This window comes from Gracilinanus agilis, chromosome 3 (assembly GCF_016433145.1).
Source record: "Gracilinanus agilis isolate LMUSP501 chromosome 3, AgileGrace, whole genome shotgun sequence".
In the NCBI taxonomy this organism is placed as follows: Eukaryota; Metazoa; Chordata; class Mammalia; order Didelphimorphia; family Didelphidae; genus Gracilinanus; species Gracilinanus agilis.
In genome coordinates, this window is record NC_058132.1 from 150,868,573 (window position 1) to 150,889,909 (window position 21,337).

Sequence of the window (21,337 nt, forward strand, 5' to 3'; positions counted from 1 at the left end):
ATCCAGTTCAACTTTCAGAGATTATTTTGACCCTTCCACTACCTCTGGTCAGTGTTAACTTGTCTGTTGTACCATGACTTTCCCTAGTTACCCATTTCAGACACCTTGAAGTCAGGTCTAATTGCTGATGTCTAGGGTTCTCTAGGACATTATAGTGTTTTCTGTCTAGCTCCACTGTACCATTTCAACCTGGGCTGAAGGTCGGGCAGGTCTTTGGGAGTGAATGGAAGGGTAAAAGCTGGATCCAACCTCCCCCTCTCCTGCCCCAGCCCCCCAGCTTTTTCCAGGTTAATGTAAGGGACTAGTATTTAGTTGTTAAGGCAGAAATGAGTTTCCCTCTTTCGTTTCCTCCCAATATGCATACATATAGTAAGACAAAAATATCACATTCAGCAAATCCTGAAATTACTTTTGTTTCTCCCTCTTCTCCCCCTTTCTTAAGACAATATTTGTATTGACATTTTCCTCATCTCTTCCTCCCAGTGAACAGATGCTAAGGGAATGGGACATATAAAATATTAAGCAAACACACAAGTGGAAATTGAGGGTGTTACTGATCTGCTCCCCGGTGAAGTAACAGGAAGAAAATCAACCTGAGCGGTTTCATGTTTAGGGGAGCTGGCAAAGTGCGGGGAAGAGAGAGGACTGGTGATTCCAACAGGGGCCATGCTTTCACCACTGAGCCATTAGGCAGGAGAGACCTCTGGAGACACCTACAATGTTTAGGAGTGAGAAAAAACTGCCTGCTTTCACAGAATCACAGAGGAAGAACTGAAATCCTCCCTGCATTCACACCCCCACCTCCAGGTGTGGCTATATCTCCAGGTGAATGTCTATATGTATTTCATAGGATTAGAAATGCAGAGCTGGAGGGGCTCTTAGAGGCCAGAGAGTTTAACTCCTACCCCATTTTTACAAAGAATGAATTGAAGCCCAGAGAAATTGAGAGTTGTCCAAGGTCACCCAGTAAATGACAGAGTTGGGGGCTCAAACCTTTTATTCCAAATCCAGGATACTTTCCACTTAATTATCTCAGAGAAAGAAAGGCTCCATGTTGAATCCTCTCCCTCAGGTAGTCATTTCTTGTGCCCAGTTCCTGTTTTTCTATAGAATCTCTGATTTAGAAGATGCCTCAGCAACCATATAATCCACTTATCTGAAGCCTGAATCTTTCTGGCTGCAATTCAAATGTAGTTCCTTTAGTTTGGCCATTACTGGAGGTGGAGACAGCTGGTATAATATTTTTGATATAATAATGCTGCATATACTTAAAGAGAGATATTAAGTTGGCTCAGCCTTCTCTTCTCCAGGCCAAAATAGCAAACTTTCTGAGCCAGGCTTTCCAGATTTATTGTAGTCCCCTCCTTGGCTGCAGAAGTCAGGGTTTATATAAAAGCACAAGAAGGAGGAGATGGTTTCCTCTTGACAGAAGGGCAACGGCACCAAATGTCCCTTCCACATCATTGTTCTAAGTTCCTACTACACACAATTATATCCTGGGTTACCAATCAGGCCCCTCCCATAATTGGGGGTTATTTCTCAAATAAAAACTTTGTTCTCCCACATCCCACATTCCCAGAGAAAGAACTGTGGGAGTAGAAACACAGAAGAAAAACATGATTGATCACATGGTTTGATGGGGATATAATTGGGGATGTTGACTTTAAATGATCACTCTATTGCAAATAGTAATAATATGGAAATAGGTTTTGAACAATGATACATGTAAAACCCACTGGAATTGCTCACTGGCTATAGTGGAGGAGAAGGGGCGGGAAAGAATATCAATCATGTAACCATGGAAAAATATTCTAAATTAATAAATCAATTAAATGAATTTTAAAATAAATTAATTAATTTTTTTAAAAAAGAGAAATGTTGTTCCCTAGGGGAAAAATGGGAAGGGGACCTATATGGGCCACAAATGTTCTAAATAGCCATTAAGGAGGTGACTCGGAGCAAAATAAAGGCTATGTGACTGAAATGAGCCATTGCCTCCCTTATCAATTCCTGCACTCCCTCCCAAAAATGAATATAGAATAGAAAAGTTGACATCTTTTCTGGTTTCCCAGTTACATGGAAATTTCTCTCCTCTTCTCCCCCCTCTTTTTTCTCCTTTTCCTCCTCTCTCTCCTACTCCTCTCCCATCTCCATCTACTACTCCCCCTCGTCTTCTCTTCTTCCTTCTCCTCCTCTTCTGTTCTTGTTGTTCTTATTATTGTTGTTCTTGTTCTTGCTGTTCTTGTTCTTGTTGTTCTCCTTCTTCATCATCTTCATCTTCTTCTTTTCTCCCTATTAAAGTAAGAATACTTAAAAAAAAAAAAAAAAAAAAAACTATACCACAGGAGCCAAGATGGCAGAGTAGAAGCAGGGAAGCTCAAAACTACCACAAGAATCCCCTCCAACCAATCTTAAAATAACACCACAAAATGAATGCAGGAGTGAAAGAACTAAAAAGGAGACAGAGTGAAGCAACTTCCAATAAGAGAAAAACCTAAAAGGTAGGCAGAGAACATCTGGGGCACTGGGATGAGAGGGGAGATCAGCCAACAAGAGGCTACAACAAGAAGTGAGAAGCAAGCCAAGAGCAAGTCCCCCACCCCCATCCTACATCTTCTGTGCCAGGTTCTGAAGCTGAGCCCAAAGCAACATCCAGACCCTGAGATCTTACCTGGGCAGATAGAGGTCCAAGCCAATGCACACCCCTTTTGGTTCCAAGTGAATCTGTAGTGGAGTCTGGAATTCCAGGACAGAGCAATCGGTGCTGAAGCAGCCTGATTGATCTGTGTGGGCCCAGAGCAAGATCAGGGGTCCAAGCCACGGCCTGTGGCGAGGACATAGATCCCAGTTTTGGGTAGTTGGTGGACCCAAAGCTGGATCCCCTGAGTCTCTCAGCAAAGGCTGAAGGGCAGGGCACTTTGCTGTGTACATGACCTGATCAAGTCCAGAGTGAGATCAATAGCTTCACCCAAGCCTGAGGCTAGAATCTGAACTATGCCTGATTTGATCAAGCTCACAGTGAGACCAAAAGCTTACACTCAAGTCTGTGAGAATTTCAGCTATCAGGTGTCTCAAGGGGTAATTGAATCAACAGTGGGAGGTGGCTCTCAGCTGTCACACCATCATACCATCTTGGAAGAACTGAAACTGGCAGAAACCCAGAAATAAAACTAAGGGTAGAATCAAGGAGGGGCCAAAACTTAAGAGGATACCCTAATCTCCCAAAGAATAGAGCAAACCTTTTTAGAAAAATGTTGGGAAAATGATAAGACAACAAAATTAGCACCTAACTATAGAGAATTTTTATGGAGACAAAGAGCAAGGCACAGACATAGACGGGGACAGTGAAAGCAAAGCAAACACACACAAAGTCCAAAAGAAAAATATGAATTGGATACAGATTCTGGAAGAGCTCAAAAGGATTTCAAAAAGCAATTAAGAGGGGTAAAGGAAATATGGGGAAGAGAAATGAAAGCAATGTAAGAAGAAATGGGCCAAATGAAAAAGGAAGCTCAAAAGCTGATGGAGGAAAATCATTTCCTAAAAAAACTATACCAAAAAAAATCCCCCAAGCAAATGGTTATCCAGATCATGTACAAAGACTCACAGATAGAAGAAAACAATTCATTACCTTTCAAGGCTTTCAGTCAGTTAATAAACAGAAATACCATAAGTGTCAGGCACATAAGAGCAGCAAGGTGATAAAGTAAATTGAGTGCCAGGCCTGAAGACAGGAAAAGTCCTCTTCCTGAGTTCAAATCTGGTCTCAGATACTTATTATCTGTGTGACCCTAAGCAAGTCATTTCACCCTGTTTGCCTCAGTTTCTTCATCTGTAAAATGAGCTGGAGAAGAAAATGGTAAACTGTTCCACTATCTTTGCCAAGAAAATCCCAAAAAGGATCATAAAGAATTGGATACCACTGAGATCACTTGAACAATAATAATGTGCCAGTCACTGTCCTAAACTCTAGAAATACAAAGAGAGGCAAAAAGACAATCCCTGCCCTCCAGGAACTCACAGTTCAATGGAGAAGATAACATGCAAACAGCTTTATACAAACCAGATATATACAGAAGAAATTGGAAATAACATTAATAACACTAGAATTAAGAGGGCTCTGGAAAGACTTCCTATAGAAGGTGGGATTTAAACTGAGATTTGAAGAAAGACATTTCATTTCTAAACCACTTTAGTTATCAGGAGAATTTTTTCTTATATCAAACTAGAACCTGTCTCTCTATAACTGTTATCTACCTCCTTGCTCCTACCTCTGACCTCTGGGGCCAATAAGAATGAATCTCTAAATCTCCCTGAGCTTCAGTTTCTTTACCTTTAAAATGGGGATAACACCAGTACTGTCAACCTCAGAGAGTTGTTAAGAAAACACACCATAAGTATTAAAATACTATGTAAATGCCTTATCATTATGATGATGATGATTATGCTTTTTAGACTTCATTCTCCCATTATTCACACAATTCTGATCTGTTTTTGTGATGAACAGAAGCAAAGGTAATGCTTGGAAATAAGGAGTGAGCATATGAAGTGTGACTTATGCCACTCCTAAGGGTTTAGTGACCCTGCATGCAAGGCAGAGTTCTCCATGGTTCAGAAATATGAGAAGTAATAATGACGGGTCTTTCCCTCCTCGGGAAAACAGAATATACAGAAAGCAGGAGAATGCTGCAGAGAAGACAGGATGATTGATGTAGACACTTGAGCTGCATGGGGGGCAGCCAAGGAAGGAACATATTAACTGACCACTCATATGAGCCTCCTAAGAAAATCTTGAAACAAGAACAATTTAGGGAAACCAGTGAAGGCCAGTTGTGTGCCCTGAATAAAGAAGAAGGAGATTCAGGAAATTTCAGCACCTTAATTTAGATTTAGGTGATTGTACCAGAGAACAATTTCAATCCAGAACTGAAGAGAATGGGAGTCCAGACAAAAAAGACCTAACTTCCTTCGTGCCCAAGAGAAATGAAAGGCAAAGCTTTCAGATGTTATACAAAGAGTCCGAGTAAGGATGGACCAGCAAAGAGAAACAGAATGACTCAAGGATGCCAGTTCTGTTAATTATAGAGGACTACCAGGACAGCTAGGTGGCACAGTGGAGAGAGTGCCAGGCTTAAAGTCAGGAAGACATGAGTTCAAATCTAACTTCAGACATTAGCTATGTGATCCTGGGCACATAGAAATAGAAAAAAAAAATCTATTTGTCTCAGTTTCCTCATCTGCGAAATGAGCTGTAGAAAGAGATGACAAACAATTCTAGGATCTCAAGAAAATCTCAAATGCAGTCACGAAGAGTTATATATGACTGAAATGACTGAAAAACAATAAAAGCCAACCCTTAACCATCTGCTTTGCCACTGTGCCCTCTGACTCATCTACTTGTATCAAACTAACCTAAGTAATAAGTCTGTACTTGAGGTTATCAGCACCATTTGACTCTATCATTCCCATCCTTTAAGTGACTCAATTGCTGCTCAAAGTAAAAAGGGAGAGGAAAAACCATGCAACTACTGGGAAAAGTCCTATTCTTTTCTTGGTAATGATACCACAGAGTTTGCCATCAGTGAGAATGGCTAGTGAGCTTGTCTTTTGCTGAGGGCTTAGATCTTTTTGGAGCATTTTTCTGCCACGAAGATTATCCATGATACAATATGATTTGACTACCCAGAATTAATGTGGGTTGAACACTGGGACTCTACTTACAAGATGGAAGGCAAGTAGGGGTGAACCACAAAGTGTTATTAATGGGCATGTGGGAATGGGTCCCAAATGAGATTGCATTCCAGGGGATCTGAGCTGTGGTCAAAGCAAGAATAGGTTAATGATAATGATATATTTATTTAGCACTTGAAAGTTTTTAGTACTTTCATCATTAAAAAAACAACTTTGTGAGGTAGCTAATATGAGTATCATTGTTCCCATTTTACAGATGAGAAAGCAGTCTTTGGGGGATTAAATTATTTGATCATTATCATACAAATAAGAAGCACCAGAGATGGGCTTTGAGCCCAAGTGTTTCCTGACACTTAAAGTCATTACTATTTTCATTATATCATTTTGCCTCTGTCACTTATCAGAATAGGATGGAAAAGAATGAATGGAAAAACATGTATTAACTGTTTTCTAGATGCTAAGCATGGGAATACAAATAGAAAGTCATGATAGTCCCTCTTTTCAAAGAACTTACATTCTAATTGGAAAAGAAAATATAGGGGAGTTCAGCTGAAGGGCAGATGGCAAGGCCCAATGGTCGTTGGGACTCAAAGGAAAAGGAAATAGGAAGGTTCGAAGGTTCTCCATCATCAATTCAGGATTATAGTTAGTGACCTCTTACTCACTGAAGTGGCATGAGCAGCAGCCATGTCCATTGTATAGACAGGATGTAGAACTCTGAATGTTGAGAAGGGGAGATTGTGATGAGGTCCGAAGAAGAGGATGGCTGGGGCACTGGAGAAGAGCACTTCACTAGCTTGGCTGGCTTTGCTCTCTAGTGCTCAGTTGTTGGGTTGGGGCTATTAAGGGAAAGAGCCCTACTCTAGCCAAACCAAGATATATCAATCAGCTAAACCAAACAGGACTGAGATCAAAGCAGAAATCAAACCCGGATAGCCAATGATTATATAAAAATCATAGATTATTAGAGTTCGAAAGAACCTTAAGGCATTATCTAGTCCAACTCCCAACCTTCCTCTTCAGAAGAAGAAACTGAGATCCATAGACATTAAGTGATGTGGCCCAAGGTCCCCCAAGGTAGAAAGTAGAAGAACCAATATGCCCTAACTCCAAAGCTAGCATTCTTTCCATATACCACACTGTTTCCCCAACCATCTATGTCAACATCAGAAAAATTACAAAGGTCATTAAGACTACACTGAGGCTAGAAAATTGCAGGAAAGTGATTTGTTCCAGCACAAGTACTCTGAAAAGTGTGGCCTTATTACAGAAGCTCTGGGCTTTGTGTGCAGTTGTCCCCAGGTCTCTTATTGGGGACTGGTGTTATTGAACAGTGTCTCCATCTTCCTAGGTTCCATTGGTTGTAGGAAGCAGGGCTTCAGATGGCTCAGTGACTCAGTGAGTATAGCCTTGGACTTGGAGACAGGATGACATTAGCTCAAATCCTGCTGGCAACACTTATTAACTGTGTGAGCCTTGGCAAATAACTTAACTTTTCTGAAACTAGTTTCCCTCTCTGAAAAATGGCAATAATAAAGCTTCCACCTCCACTGCACAGAGTTGAGCTGTGGATCGAATGAGATAACATATGCTAGCTAAATAATAATGCTAATAATAATGATTATGATGATGCTAGCTAAATAAAAAAGACAAGTGGAGATTTCTGCCACAGCCAGAATAGGCAAGGGTCTTTGAAATCTGAGGCACCTTCTGGTGCTGGAATTGGGGTGAGGGTGAGATGAACAGTAGGATGAGTGAAGGACAGAGGAAAGACAACAGGGAGTTTGCTCAGGGTCCTAACACTGAGAACAAAAGTGACTCTTGAATTGAGGGAACTCCCGACAAATCTGTAGGCTGAAAGACTGTGGAGGGGAGAAGCAGTGGAGGGTCCCTGGAACCCAAGGAGGTGCAGTTAATGATAATTACAGAGCCCCAAATTGAATTCGGCTGCCATACATTTTACCCTAAATATATTCTTGGAGGTAAGCTTTCTTGCTGCAGGGATGTGAGTTGTCCTTGCTCTCTATGACAAATCCTTGAGCCTCAGGACCCTGGTTTGGTGGGAGGACAATTCCAAGGACCTGCCAGGGATCATTCAGCAGAACCAAATCAACAGTGACAGTGAGGCCACGTGGGACCTAGGAGAGGCAGTGGCAAAAATAATCCCAGGAGTCACAAATGACTGGGAATCTGCCGAGGTTCTTACTTTTCCTCCATTTCAGGTGGGAGCCTGCAGATGACCGCCCTGAGTCCCTCCACTAATAGGGAATTAAGAAACTGTCTATTTAATGAAATGTAAAAATAAGGAAAATGTAGGGCCTGGGAGTAGGGGGTAACTGTCAGGTTCTTTCTAGCTCACAAAAGCTTTCACAGTTGTGGGGAGAACCTGTGAATTTCATTACTGTAACTTAAAGGCTGGGTTACAAGAGCCGTACATGTTTCTATTTCTCTCATCAGCTTGACACCACAACTCACTCTGGGCACTGGGGGCCCAATTAGATTGCTTTCCACATCACAGAACACAGGGAGGATAATGGGATTTGACAGCAAGGAAATGGAGGGCTCTGGAGTTGGAGAGCTTTTGCCAGCCTTCTCAGGGAGAGGGGGTGATGCTCCTTCTCCCTACAATGCTTTCTGCTCTCCTCTCTGCTATTCCTCATCCTTCCCCTCTCACATGGTTCCCCCTCCTCCAGGGACAGACATTTTCCTGTATTAACCCTGGGAGACTTCACATCTTCATTCTGGAAGTGGATTTTTAGTGTTTAGTTAGTATGCTCACTTTATTATATGCTCTAACAGTTATTCACCTGGCGAGGGACAGAGAGAGGATGATAAGGGTTTGGGTTTGGGGTCCCAACAGTGGGAACAAAAGCAGCCCTGAATTGGGGGAATGCCAAACAATCTAAGGACCGAGTAAAGGAATGGGGACTGGGGGCAGAGGTGATGTTGGAAGTGTCTTTGACTATTTATTATATGTTGCCCTCACTCTCCAGGTAGGGCCCATATCGCCTCTTTCCCCCTCTATGGTGGGCAGAGTGGACCAATGGACACAGCAAATTTCCAACTGCTAGAATATAATAGAATAGAATCCACTGGAATCCACTAGAATCCAGGAGAATAAAATAATCAAATGTCTCTTGACATCTTATCAGGCCTGGAGCAGAGAGCAAATTGAGTGATCCTGGCTATTTCATTCAAATCATCCTCATTGGAAAATAATCCCTGGATTTTGATTTGGAGGGCCTTGGTTCAACTCCCAGCCCTGCAACTACTCCCAAGTTGGCCACTTACTTATCTCTGGGGGCCAGGATAAGTCATTTAATCTCTCTTGGCCTCATTTCTTTCATCTGTAAAATGATTTAGATGTTCCTTTGAGGTCCTTCTAACTCTAAATCTCTGCTCCTATCATCCTTATTATGGTGGGTAAACATCTGTAAGGAGCTTTGTGAACCGTAAAATGCCATGTAGATACTAATTTTTATTTTTTAATATTATCATACATTATTGTTTTTTATTATTAATAACCATAAATTCTACCCATCCCACACTCTCCTTTCTAACCAAACTGGCCATGTACCATCTTCTGTTTCTATCCCTTTACACAGGACTGAAATGTTGCTCCCTCCACTCTATAATCCCTGATATTGCTGTTGTTTAATTATTCATTCCCATCTAACACACAGCCTCTTTGGGGTTTTTCTTGGCAAAGATACCAGAGTGGTTTGCCATTTCCTTCTGCTCATTTTATAGATGAAGAAACTGAGGCAAACAGGGGTAAGGCAAACACCTGCCCAGGTCACAAAATAGTAAGTTTCTGAGGTCAGATTTGAACTCACATCTTCCTGATTCCAGACCTGGCATTCTATCCATTTTGCCTGCCCCTAGTTTTATTCAGTGCTTAATTTAAGCACCATCTTCTTTCTTCATGAGGCCATTCCTTATTCTCTAGCTATTAGTCTCTCCTCCCTGAAGTCATCTATTTACTTGGCATATACTTGGTATGTAACTGTGGGTGTTCCTGTAGTTTCTCCCTCATTTTTATACTCCTTGTACCTAGCGTCGTGCCTTTTACAGAGTTTGAGCGTAAGAAATGCTTGTTTATAGGCTGATTGATGATATCTCATAGCTCTTGCTACTACAATTATAGTCTTCTAGTTTTCTTCTCCGCAGGGCCAGAGAATCGCCCCAGGAAGCAGATGTTGTAGCCAGTGTCCAAGCCAGAGCCATGAGGAGTATTTTTATGCCCTGGGCAAGAAGAGGAAAATGTGCTCCAGGCAAATGAATGTTGAGAAGAGCTGAATTACAGTGCTGCCCTCGACTTTATGTAATCCTTCTTCCTAACTAGTTGCTGACCTCACATATTTACTAACTCTGTGACCCTACATAAGTCACTTAAACCTCTGCCTGCCTCAGTTTCCTCAAGGATATAATATATGTCATGTCATGTAAATGTAATGTAAATAAAGATAATAGCCCCTCCCCTCTGAACTACTGTAAAGATCAAATGAAATAATATTTGTAAAGTATTTAGCACAAGCCTGGCACATAGTAGGTAGCATATAAATTATATATTACAATATTTAAATATATAATAACATATTGTGGCATAAAATATATCTTTATTACACATAAAGATATAAAAGGCTTATCTATGTTTAATGGATATATGTGTGTATAAGTGTTTGTGTGTGTGTATTTCTCTCTCTCTCTCTCTCTATATATATATATATATATATATACACATATAAATATTCCTTCCCTTCCCATTCCTCCTACTGTCTATGTGCTTTTCAACTGCCCTATTTTCTCAGTGCCTCTCTTGAACTAATCTCTATTTCTATTATATAGTACAATGTCCAAACAATAAAGGAATTGACCAAATATTTATTAAGTTCCTACTGTATGCAGGACTCACCTTAGCTAAGGACTGCACAGGCATGAATCCTTTGCAAGGTGTGCCATGAGAGAGAGTATCTCTCTCATGGTTAATAAGATCATGGATCTATGAAAGTATGGAAAGTGTAAGTAAGCAGCACCATTCTAGAGACTGGGGGAGAGACAAAATTCAGATGAAACATGGTCTCTGACTTCACGCTAGGCTAAGAGAAGAAAAACTGTTCTTCTTGCCTTAATCCATCTAGGCCCTGTTCTGCTACCAAAATTCCCTCCTTTCAAGTCATTCTAGCTGCCCCTGCACTCAGTATTCTTCTTTGCAGATGCCCACTGTAAGAATTCAGCCTGCAGCAAATTATGACTTTCTCTACCCTGTTTTCTACAAAAGCTTCATTTTCATCATTGTCCCCCTTAATCCACACATCCTGTCATCAGCCCACAGGCCTATTAAATTAACGTAAACTCACTTAGCTCACATTAATCCTCACCTAGTACAAGCTAATCCATACTGGGTCTGAACATGAATTTCTAAAATCAACATTTATGGTGTGTTATTTTTTTTAATTTTCTCTACAATGAAATAGATTACAAGAGACTCCACAATTCTTCAGAGTGGGAGATATTTCTTTATAGCCGGTCATTCCTCTCTCCTGCAGCTCAGGGAGACTGAAACAGAATCAGTCTCCCATCCCAGTATTCCACGGATAGTGAAGCCTCAGCTGACAAAACAGCTAGATTGTGGGATGTCTGCCATTGGTTCATGGAGAAGAAATGTGTGTGTGTGTGTGTGTGTGTGTGTGTATGTGTGTGTGTGTGTGTGTGTGTGTGCAGGGGAGAGATGCTGGAATACTAACTCACAAGGAATACTTGGGCTTTAATCATAATTATAGTTATTTGCCCCCATGCCTACCCCTAATTTCAGGACTCAACTTTAGACAACCTTCAGAAAACTAGTTCAGAACCAGCCCTGAAAATGTGGTCTCCTTTTTATCTTTCCTTTCTCTTTTCCCAGGGAAATACTGTATAGGTCTCAGAGGCCATGAAGGACTTGTGGATTTATAAATCTACCAAGTAGCATTAGGAGGCAAAAGACAAAATGAGTATCAGGAGTCTCTGGATGGGGGAATGTGTCCTAGATGCCTTTCCAGCCTAAAAGGTCTCTAGGACAGTGATGGTGAATGTATGTCACAGGGTCCAAAGATGGCATGCAGAGTGCTCTCTGTGGGCACCCAACCTCCCTCCCTCCCCACCCCGGAGTTTATTACTAGACAGGGAGAGGGACTTAGGAAGAGCTGCTACCTTCCCCCTCTCCACTGTGCCTGATGGGATTGTTTCCCATTCCCCACCCCTCTGTCCAGCAGCCAATGGGAGCACTTGGGCAGGGGGGGAGGGGAGATGGATGGCTCACAGGTGGCAGAGCTGGAGGGGAGCAGAGCTCTCAGGTCACTCCCCTCCCCCTTTCTACACTCACTGAGGACATCCTTCACTTCACCCACTCCTCAGCCCAATGGGAGTGCTTCTTCCCTCCCCTGTGTGGGGTAAGGGAGGGTGGGGGTGTGCATGGCAATTAGCCTGGGGTGGGACCTGGCACTCCGTCTCTAAAATGTTCACCATCACTGCTCTAGGGCTTTATTAGATGTCAGACAGGCTATTTACAAAGAGTCCAGGCTGCCTGACGTTTAGGATTTTTCTGTTTCATCAACATTTGTATGTGTTGTGGTCAAGGATGAAATATTGGCAAGAAGGGAATGGGAAAGAGGCATACCCCAAGAGGACTGGGATACGTATGACTTCTATTCAGTGAAATCGTGAGACTTCATAAGCCATGCAAAACGGTAGACTCAGGATACAGAATAGATCATAGTACTCATATGTACAAGGGTATGTATGTGTGTGGAGGTATTCGTGGATGCACACACATACGTGCTCATGTCTATATATGTTTCCATCTCTCTAAATGAATTATATCTGATATGCTCTGAAAACTTGTTGGCTAGGCATGGAAGAGGAAGCTTCTTGGCATTGTCTTGAGATTTCTTCTTATTCATATCATTAACCTGGCTCGTTCTCTTTCAAAGCTCAGAAAATAGATATTCTCTGAAAACCTGATGGCAAGGCATGGAAGAAGAAAGTTCTTGACACTGACTTGAGATTTCTTCTTATTTGTGTCAGTAATGTGGCTCTTTCTCTTTCCCTCTCATTCCTTCTCTTCTAGTCTCACTACTTAGTAGAGAATGGGTCAAGGGTAGGGGAATATCTCCAATCTCTTCCTCCTTTATTGATGTAAAATTACTTAATCTCTCTGAGCAGTGCTGTCTTTCCATATTAGTTGAGGCTGTCTATTAAATGGAGACCAATTGATGGGAAAGAAAGTGGCAAGGAGGATGGGTGTCAGACGGGGTAAATTATAGTCATGTGGTGTCTGAATTGAGGTTTTTTACGCTCATCTTCCAAAGTTCAAATCTGGCCTCAGACACTCACTAGCTGTGTGACTCTGGGCAAGTCACTTAACCCTGATAGGCCTTGATTCTTTATCTATAAAATGAGCTAGAGAAGTCAATGGCAAACCATTCCAGTATCTCTCCAAAGAAAATCTCAAATGAGAATAAGACGATTCAAACAAGCCAGAAAAACAGAAACGTTTTCTTTCCCCTTCTCCTAGTCAGTTTACAGGATTATCAGTTTATGTGATTCTCCATAATTCTGGGTTGGGCCCTGGTGTGTACAGTGTGATGATGATGATATCAATCCTCTTCTCCAGCTGTTCCCAACAAGGTCCTCCACAAGGAAGCCCCAGGCAAACCCATCATTTGTCAAAGACTTTTTGTTCCAGTTTGTAGATGATGCCTAGAGGATAAGCTCTAGTTGGATAGAGGAAGCTTCCTCTGTGTCCTATGGGTACACCCATACCACTGGAGTAAATTATCTTCAGAGTAGTTGAGAGGCACCAAGCCAAGTAGGCCGAGAATTCTACCAGATAGATGGAAGTCTTTCTCTCTCTGCTCTATGGAAACCTCACATCTTAAGTGACAGCCTTTGCACAGTTTAATTTGGTCCAAGCTCCAGTTAACCAGCCACCTCTGGACCCCTCTCATTCTTTGCCTCCTCCTGACAGCCCCAGTTCAACTGAAATAATTGCTTCTCAAAAAATAAAGATAAAAGCATGCCAGAGCAATTTGGGGAAATCAGGAGAGGGTCAAGTCCCTTCTTTCTATCCTTCAAGAGTGAGACCTGATTAAGGGGCCAGGGCAGGGTAGAGATAGGTATGAGATCAGGCTGTTTCTTTCAACAAATCAATTTTTTTTCTGAGCCTTTCCCCAATCACATAGTTCTTCCTCCTTCTGCACCTCCCCAAAGCAACAGAAGGAGACAGACAAGCAGAGCTGCACTTCAGCCAGCTGTGCCTTGATGACCTGTACTGAGCCTGAGGCTCCCACCTTCCACAGAAGCATGGAGTCATTTCCAGGTTTGCCCTGGGCAAAGTTTGTCTTCAATGTCCATTCTCTTCTACATTCCATTTCACTGCTGTCATCCCTCCTCCCATAGCCCATATTCTGCTCTTCCAACCTCTGGAGGTTACCAGAACTTTCCCCACTTTCTTCTTCCTCTCTCTCCATAAAAAACAGTTCTCTTTCCCATTCTGTGAATGGGCTTTCTCCTAGAGATATGGAAATAAATGCAATGGGTTCAGGTGAGATTTGGCCTAGATAACCTCTGAGCTCCCTTCTGGGCCTAAGATTCTATATGAATATGATTCATTTATATATCAAGCACTGAATATCTCTTAGTTCTGTCAATACCTTCCATTCTTCTTCTGGCCACCCTATCTAGGGATTAAAAACACAGTCCACTGGGCTTCCTATGTGGGATGACTTCCCCAAAGCAGTTCTATAATGTGTATTCAGAACTAGCTAAGCCTCTGGTCCAGGTTTCCAATAGTTCTTGTCCCTCATTCACATCTCCCCTCCCCCCAATAATGTAAAGAAAGATTCCTTTCCATGCAAGAGCTATTAGTCATTTTCAGTCATGTCTGACTCTTCATGACCCCGTTTGGTGTTTTCCTGGCAAAGATACTGAAGTGGTTTGCCATTTCCTTCTCCAGCTTATTTTACAGATGAGGAAATTGAGGCAAATAGGATTAAGTGACCTGCCCAGGGTTTCATAACTAGTATCTGAGGCTGGATTTGAACTTAGATTTTCCTGACTCTAGGCCTGATGCTCTACCTACTATGCAACCTAATTGTACAGGGAAGAAGGTTAATGTAGAGTAATAAGGAAAATTATGATAGCTGCTATTTACTTAGCATTTTTAGATGTTCGTTGATTCTTTGGTTAATTTTAATGGTTCATGAAAACAAATAGCCCTTCTCCCCCACAATGTGCATTCCTCACAAATATTTAAGAAAAACCATCTAATTGAATCATCATAACTAACAATGTCACCTTCTACTTGTAATTTATTGACTGGAAGAATTGTATACATGAACTTTGATAGTATGGTACCTATATTGTCTATTATATTTGACCTATTTTTTTCCCTTTTTGTGCTGTCTTCATTTACATCTTTGCAATCATTGTGTACATTATTCTTTTGACTTTTCTTCATTCTTCATCACTTTGTACAAGTCTCCTGATAATGTCTCTAAATTCCTCATATTTATCATTCCTTATGGTACAATAATATTTTATTACACTCATAAGAAAAGCTTTCTCTCAAATGCAGTCCTGCATCAACAACTTCCTATTAGAGATTTCCAACTGGATGTCCCATAGGATTTTTCTAACTCATCATGTTCAAAATCTAACTTATTATCATTGTCTCTAAACCCACCCCTTTTTTCAACTTCTCTATTTCCATTCCAGGCACCACGATCCTTCCAATCACTTGGATTCCAGACCACATAGTCACTCTGCTATCTTTTCTCTCACTCACATTCCAAAATCCAATTACTTGCCAAATTATGTTGACTTTTTCTCCACAACATCTCTCCCATCTGTCTCCTTCACTATCCTCACACAGCCTCTATCCTTGTTCAAGTCATGATCACTTCTTTTTTTTTTTTTTAACCCTTGTATTTCGGTGTATTGTCTCATAGGTGGAAGATTGGTAAGGGTGGGCAATGGGGGTCAAGTGACTTGCCCAGGGTCACACAGCTGGGAAGTGGCTGAAGCCGGGTTTGAACCTAGGACCTCCTGTCCCTAGGCCTGACTCTCACTCCACTGAGCTACCCAGCTGTCCCTCATGATCACTTCTTGATGAATGTTGCTTTTCTTCCTTCCTTCCTTTTTTTCTTCCTTTCTTCCTCTTTTCCTTCCTTCCTTCCTTTTTTCCTTCTTTCCTTCCTTTTTTCCTTCTTTCCTTCCTTTCTTCCTTCTTTCCTTCCTCCCATTGTGTCTTAGAATTGATACTAAGTATCAGTTCCAAGGCAGAAGAGTGGTAATGGCTAGGCAAGGAATTATCCATGGTCATACATCTAAGAAGTGTCTGAGGTCAGATCCGAATCCAGGACCTCCCATCTCCAGGCCTGACTCTCTATCCACTCAGCCACCTAGCTGACCCTTCTCTTCCCTCTTTTCCAAAGCATCCTCCATATAGCTGCCAATGTAATACACCTAATGCATAGTTTTGACCATGTCACAAAACAAGAACTAAGGTTATTAATTTCCATCACCTTGAAAAGGAAGGGATAGATTTGAATGATATCTCAGGTAAAATTGGCTGACCTTAGCAACTGATTAGGTTTGGGGGGGCAGGTGGAGAAGAAGGAAGAATCAAAGGAAACCCCAAATTTCAGTTCTGGGCGACTTCAAACTAGGAGATTAGGAGAAAGGACAGGATGTGCTTTGTTTTGATCTACATTGGATTGGGGTTGGAGGAGATGGTAGGGAGAAGAATATGAGAAGTTAAATGTAGGAGATGTTGAATCTGAATACTAGTGGAACAGTCAAGTGAAGACATCTTGGGGGAAGTCATGCTTTGGGATCAAATGCTTCCACACTCCCAGACTGGGGAGGCCAAGGTGGGAGCAGGGAAAAAGAAGATGTTTGAGACCCTCTTGGAAATACATATAGGATATGACATTCTTAAATCACACTTCATTCAGAGTGGACTTTTCAGATTTAAAACAGCTGCTGTTAGTATGTGGTAGACTTAAAAGGTAGGAGGAGAAAGGGGGAGAAGTGGCAACTGGACTGATAAATGAGGAACTCATTCAATAGAAGGTGTTCTCTAGCCCTCTAGGTGAGTCATTGCAAATCAACCGAATTCATCTTCAATAATTTCAACTCAATATAATAAACATTTATTAAGTGCCTCTTATAGGCAAGGCATCGTGCCAGGTGCTGGGAATGCAGTGATGAAAAAGACAAGGTTCTTAACCTCAAAGGCCTCACAATCTAGTAAAGAAAGTATGAATGCAAATAACTATAATTCAGATTTGAAAGTGAGAACGTCATAAGATAGATTCCAAATGCTCTGAGAAAGTTTGCCTACATTTGGAGAGAAAGATAATTCTATCAAGGAACAGCACCTCAGCAATACCTTGAAGAAATAAAATCATTTCAACAAGTAAATTAAGGGAAGCAGTGAGTCCTGACTGTGGAGAATAGCATGAGCAAACGCATGGAGGTGGGTGAGGACAGGGGACGATCAGGAAAAGGTGAGTGCCCCAGTTTAGCTGGAAGGTTGTCTATGATTATTATTATTGCTGATTATTACTGCTCAAACTTTTCAGTGTCCTAAAACTTATTGAATGCCCCAAAGAGTTTTTATTATGCTTTTTAATGTCTATGTGACTCATATTTCTCAACTTTTACTGTATTAGAAATTAAAATGGGGGCAGCTAGGTTACTAAGTGGGTTGAGAGCTAGGCTTAGAGACAGGGTATCCCTGGGTTCAAGGTTGGCCTCATACACTTCCTAGCTATGTCACCCTGGGCAAGTCATTTAACCCCATTGACTGGCCCTTACTACTCTTCTGCCTTGGAAACAATACACAATGCTGATTCTAAGACAAAAGGTAAGTTGTTTGTTTTTAAGAAAATAAATTAAAATGGATATTTTGGGATATTTATATATTAATGCACTTAAAACAGCAAAATAAACTCATTTCAAGTTTTTTCATGCTAGAAATGACTATTATATTATTATTAATATTATTTTTAAATATTATATATTATTAATAATATTATAATATTAGCAAAAAAAGTGGCATCATTTTATGTAATGTCTGGCTTAATAGAAGACATGTGGTTTCTCAAATTTGCTTCTGCACTTAATCTGTTGTGATATGTTGAAGATTATGAAGAAAATCTAGCTTCAAACAGATATGCAGTTGGAAAAAAGTATTTTAATGTACAGATGACATCTTAGAATTATTATGAAAATAATTTTCACACCCTATGCATCCCCTGAAAAGGACTTTGGGGAATCCCCAGGTGTTGGTAAGCCTCACCTTGAGAACCACTGGTCTACCTGAAAGAAAATAGTGTGAGAAATAGAAAAGTATTCAAGAGGGACTTTTAAAATATCTAATACTATACTGAATACTAGCTATACCCCATTCTTAATCTACATGGAAAATTTTGTGTTGTCTATAACACAAGCCTGGGGCTGTCCTATCAAAAAGAGTTCCAAATCAGCTGAAGTCCTCCCTTTAAAGTTCCAAGCAAGGTGATCAGAGATAAGAATTAAACTTCAATTTGGCCACTGATTTGATGTTGGACAATTTCTTATTTCCTTAGCTTCCATTGCCCCCTCTGAGGGCCAGTTTTAAAAAGAGTCATTACCAACACACTTTGAAACACTGAAGATGTTTATTATGTCTTTAGCTGGCAAAATTCAGGTCTGGTTATGGGTATTAGTTAGAGTTCACAGAAATATACAGATAAAAAAGTTTCCTTCTTCCAGAATAAGTAATTGTGGTCTTTAAACTGGTGGCTACTTTTTACAGTTTTTATGCCAAGGATTCAAGCTTTGTGTATGGATTGGACTAGATGACCTTCCAAGTTCTTTCTACCTCCAAAATCTTGTCATTCTAACCTATCAGGAATATTGCTGCCAGCCATTACTAGACTCACACTATTGTCATCTTCAAGAGAAGTCCCATATTTAATGTCTGACCTTCACATCATAATAACTAGGGTGCCATTCCATGCATAACATAACCATACTCATTTTCCCAAGGCAAGGATTTCCCTTGCCTTGCCCTGGATGTTGTTTCTGCCTTTCATCTTTGCCATTTATTTGAAACTCTTCTCTCCAACATCACTGATGATCTCTTTATTGCTAAGTCCGATGGGCTTTTCTTAGTCCTCATTCTTACTGACCTTTCTGCAGCATTTGGCACTAATGCCCATTCCCTCCTTTTGGATACTCTCTGGGGTTTTCATGACTCCTCTTCCAGGCCTAGTTCTCTTCCTATGTGTCTGAGCAAACCTCTATCCACACTCGCCATGGGCAAATGTACCCCAATAGCAGTCTCCGTTCTCTTCTCTCCCCTGTTTTCTGACTGCTCATCTGCATGAGGGCAAATATCAAACATCATCGGATAGATGATACACATCCAGGCTTCATCTCTCTCCTGAGTTCCAGCTGCCTATTGGACACCCATAAGCCTCTGAAACTTCAACATGTCCAAAATGGAATTCTTTGTCCTTTTCTCCAAACCTACCCTCCTTTTAACTTTCCTGGGTTTTTCTTTTGCTTGTTTGTTTTACAGACATCACTATTCTTCTGGTCACCCAAGTCTATTACTGAGGAGTCATTCAATTCTTCAATCTTCTTAGCATAGTGCCAGCATTTAACACAATGTGTGGCACGCAATTATGTGCTTAATAAATATTTTATGAATGACCGACTCTCTTTCAATCTCCAAATCCAATTGAAGCCAATTTTTGTAGATTCTACCTTCACATTTTTCACATCCTTCTTTTTCTTTCTATTCAAACAGCTACCCATTCAATTAAAGCCCTTATCACTTCATGTCAAGACTATAGCACTCCCCACTTGGTCTTTGTGCCTGTAGTCTCTCTAATCCAGTGATGGGCAAACTTTTTAAAGAGGGGGCCAAAGGAAAGGAAATGCTCATCTGTCAGTCTGTTTCTAAGGCAACTCTTTTGAAGTTTCATTGTATTGTAGCCTACTCATTGTATTCATCAGATTAGGAATAATGTTGCGCTGCACACCCGGGATAGAACATTTCAGGGGGCCGCATCTGGCCTGCTGGCTATAGTTTGCCCCATCACTGTATCCTACTACTTACTGCCAGTTGATATTACTAAAGCATAGGTTTGAGCATATGATTCTCCTGCTCAATAAACTTCAGTGACTCCCTATTAGCTCTAGGATAAACTACAGTCTCCTTAATGAAGCATTTAAAATCTTCTGTAATCTAATTCTAGATGATCGTTCCAGGGTGATTAAAGATTGCCTCCCATCTGTAACAACCCAGAGATCTCCTTATCTCAAAAAATAAAAGAGCCCCAGAAAAGTTCACAAAACTGACAGGGAAGCTTAGTCAGAGTAAGACCAGCAGTAACATCCCAAAACTTTTCTGCCTTTGGGAATTGTGAATATCAAGTAGTTGTCAATTCTCCAATTTCCTCACTTTTCACAAGTATGAATCAGCACTAGTCTCCAGGTCCAGAAACCTCATTTCCTTCTCCCAAGGTCTGGTCCTGCTAGAACCAGGTAAGAATCCAATAAAAGCCCACAAGACTTTAGTTTTTGGGAAGAAGATACCCCATTCCCACTAAAGCTCTCCAGTTGAGCATCTAACTCCATCCTGGATCTAATTCTCCCTGCCCACCCCTCCATTTGTGAGTTTCTCCCCTCAATAAAGCTGGCTTGCTTTACTTTGTTGTAACGGTAGGGAATGAATATTTCTATGGCATCTACTGTGACAATCATTGTACTAAAGGCTTTCTTGCAAATGTTATCTCATTTAATTCAACAATTCTGCAAGGTAGGTGCTATTGTTATCCTCATTTTAGAAATGGATAAACAGAGGCAGACAGCAGTTAAGTGACTCATTCAGGATCACACAGCTATTAAGTATCAGGCTGAATTTGAACTCAGGTAATACTGATTTCAGGCTTGGCTCTCTATCCACTATACTACTAGGTACCTCCTTAGAGACTTTGATATTCCAAATCTTCCTAAGTCTAAAATAAAACATTTTGCGTCCTCTAAGTTTGATCTACTTGCCATTTATCCATGACATTCTCTTGCATCTACACCTTTTCATGTCTATCATTCTTAAAATACTCTCCATCCTCATTGCTACTTCTTAGAACTTTTGTCTCTCCTACAAGGATTTATTGCAAGTCCCACCTTTTCAAGAGACTTTTACTGGCTCTTTCAGATGTTGAGAGATGTGGCATATCTCGAAATCACTTTGCATTTATTTTCATTATCATTTTGTATTCATTGCACTCAAGTTCATTATCAAGGAACTTGCATTATCCCTCTAGGAGACTATAAGCTCTTTAAAGTCAAGGGCTACCTCCTTATTATATTTGTATCTTCCGGTCCTAGCATACTGACTCTCTCCAGGTTATTGTTGTTTAGCTGTTTTGTCATGTCCAACTCTGTGACCCATTTTGGAGTTTTCTTGGCAAAGATACTAGAGTGATTGGCCATTCCCTTCTCCATCTCATTTTACAGGTGAGGAAACTGAGGCCAACAGAGTTAAGTGACTTACCCAGGGTCACATAGCTAGTAAGTGTGTGATGCCTCATGCTAGGCATCCAAA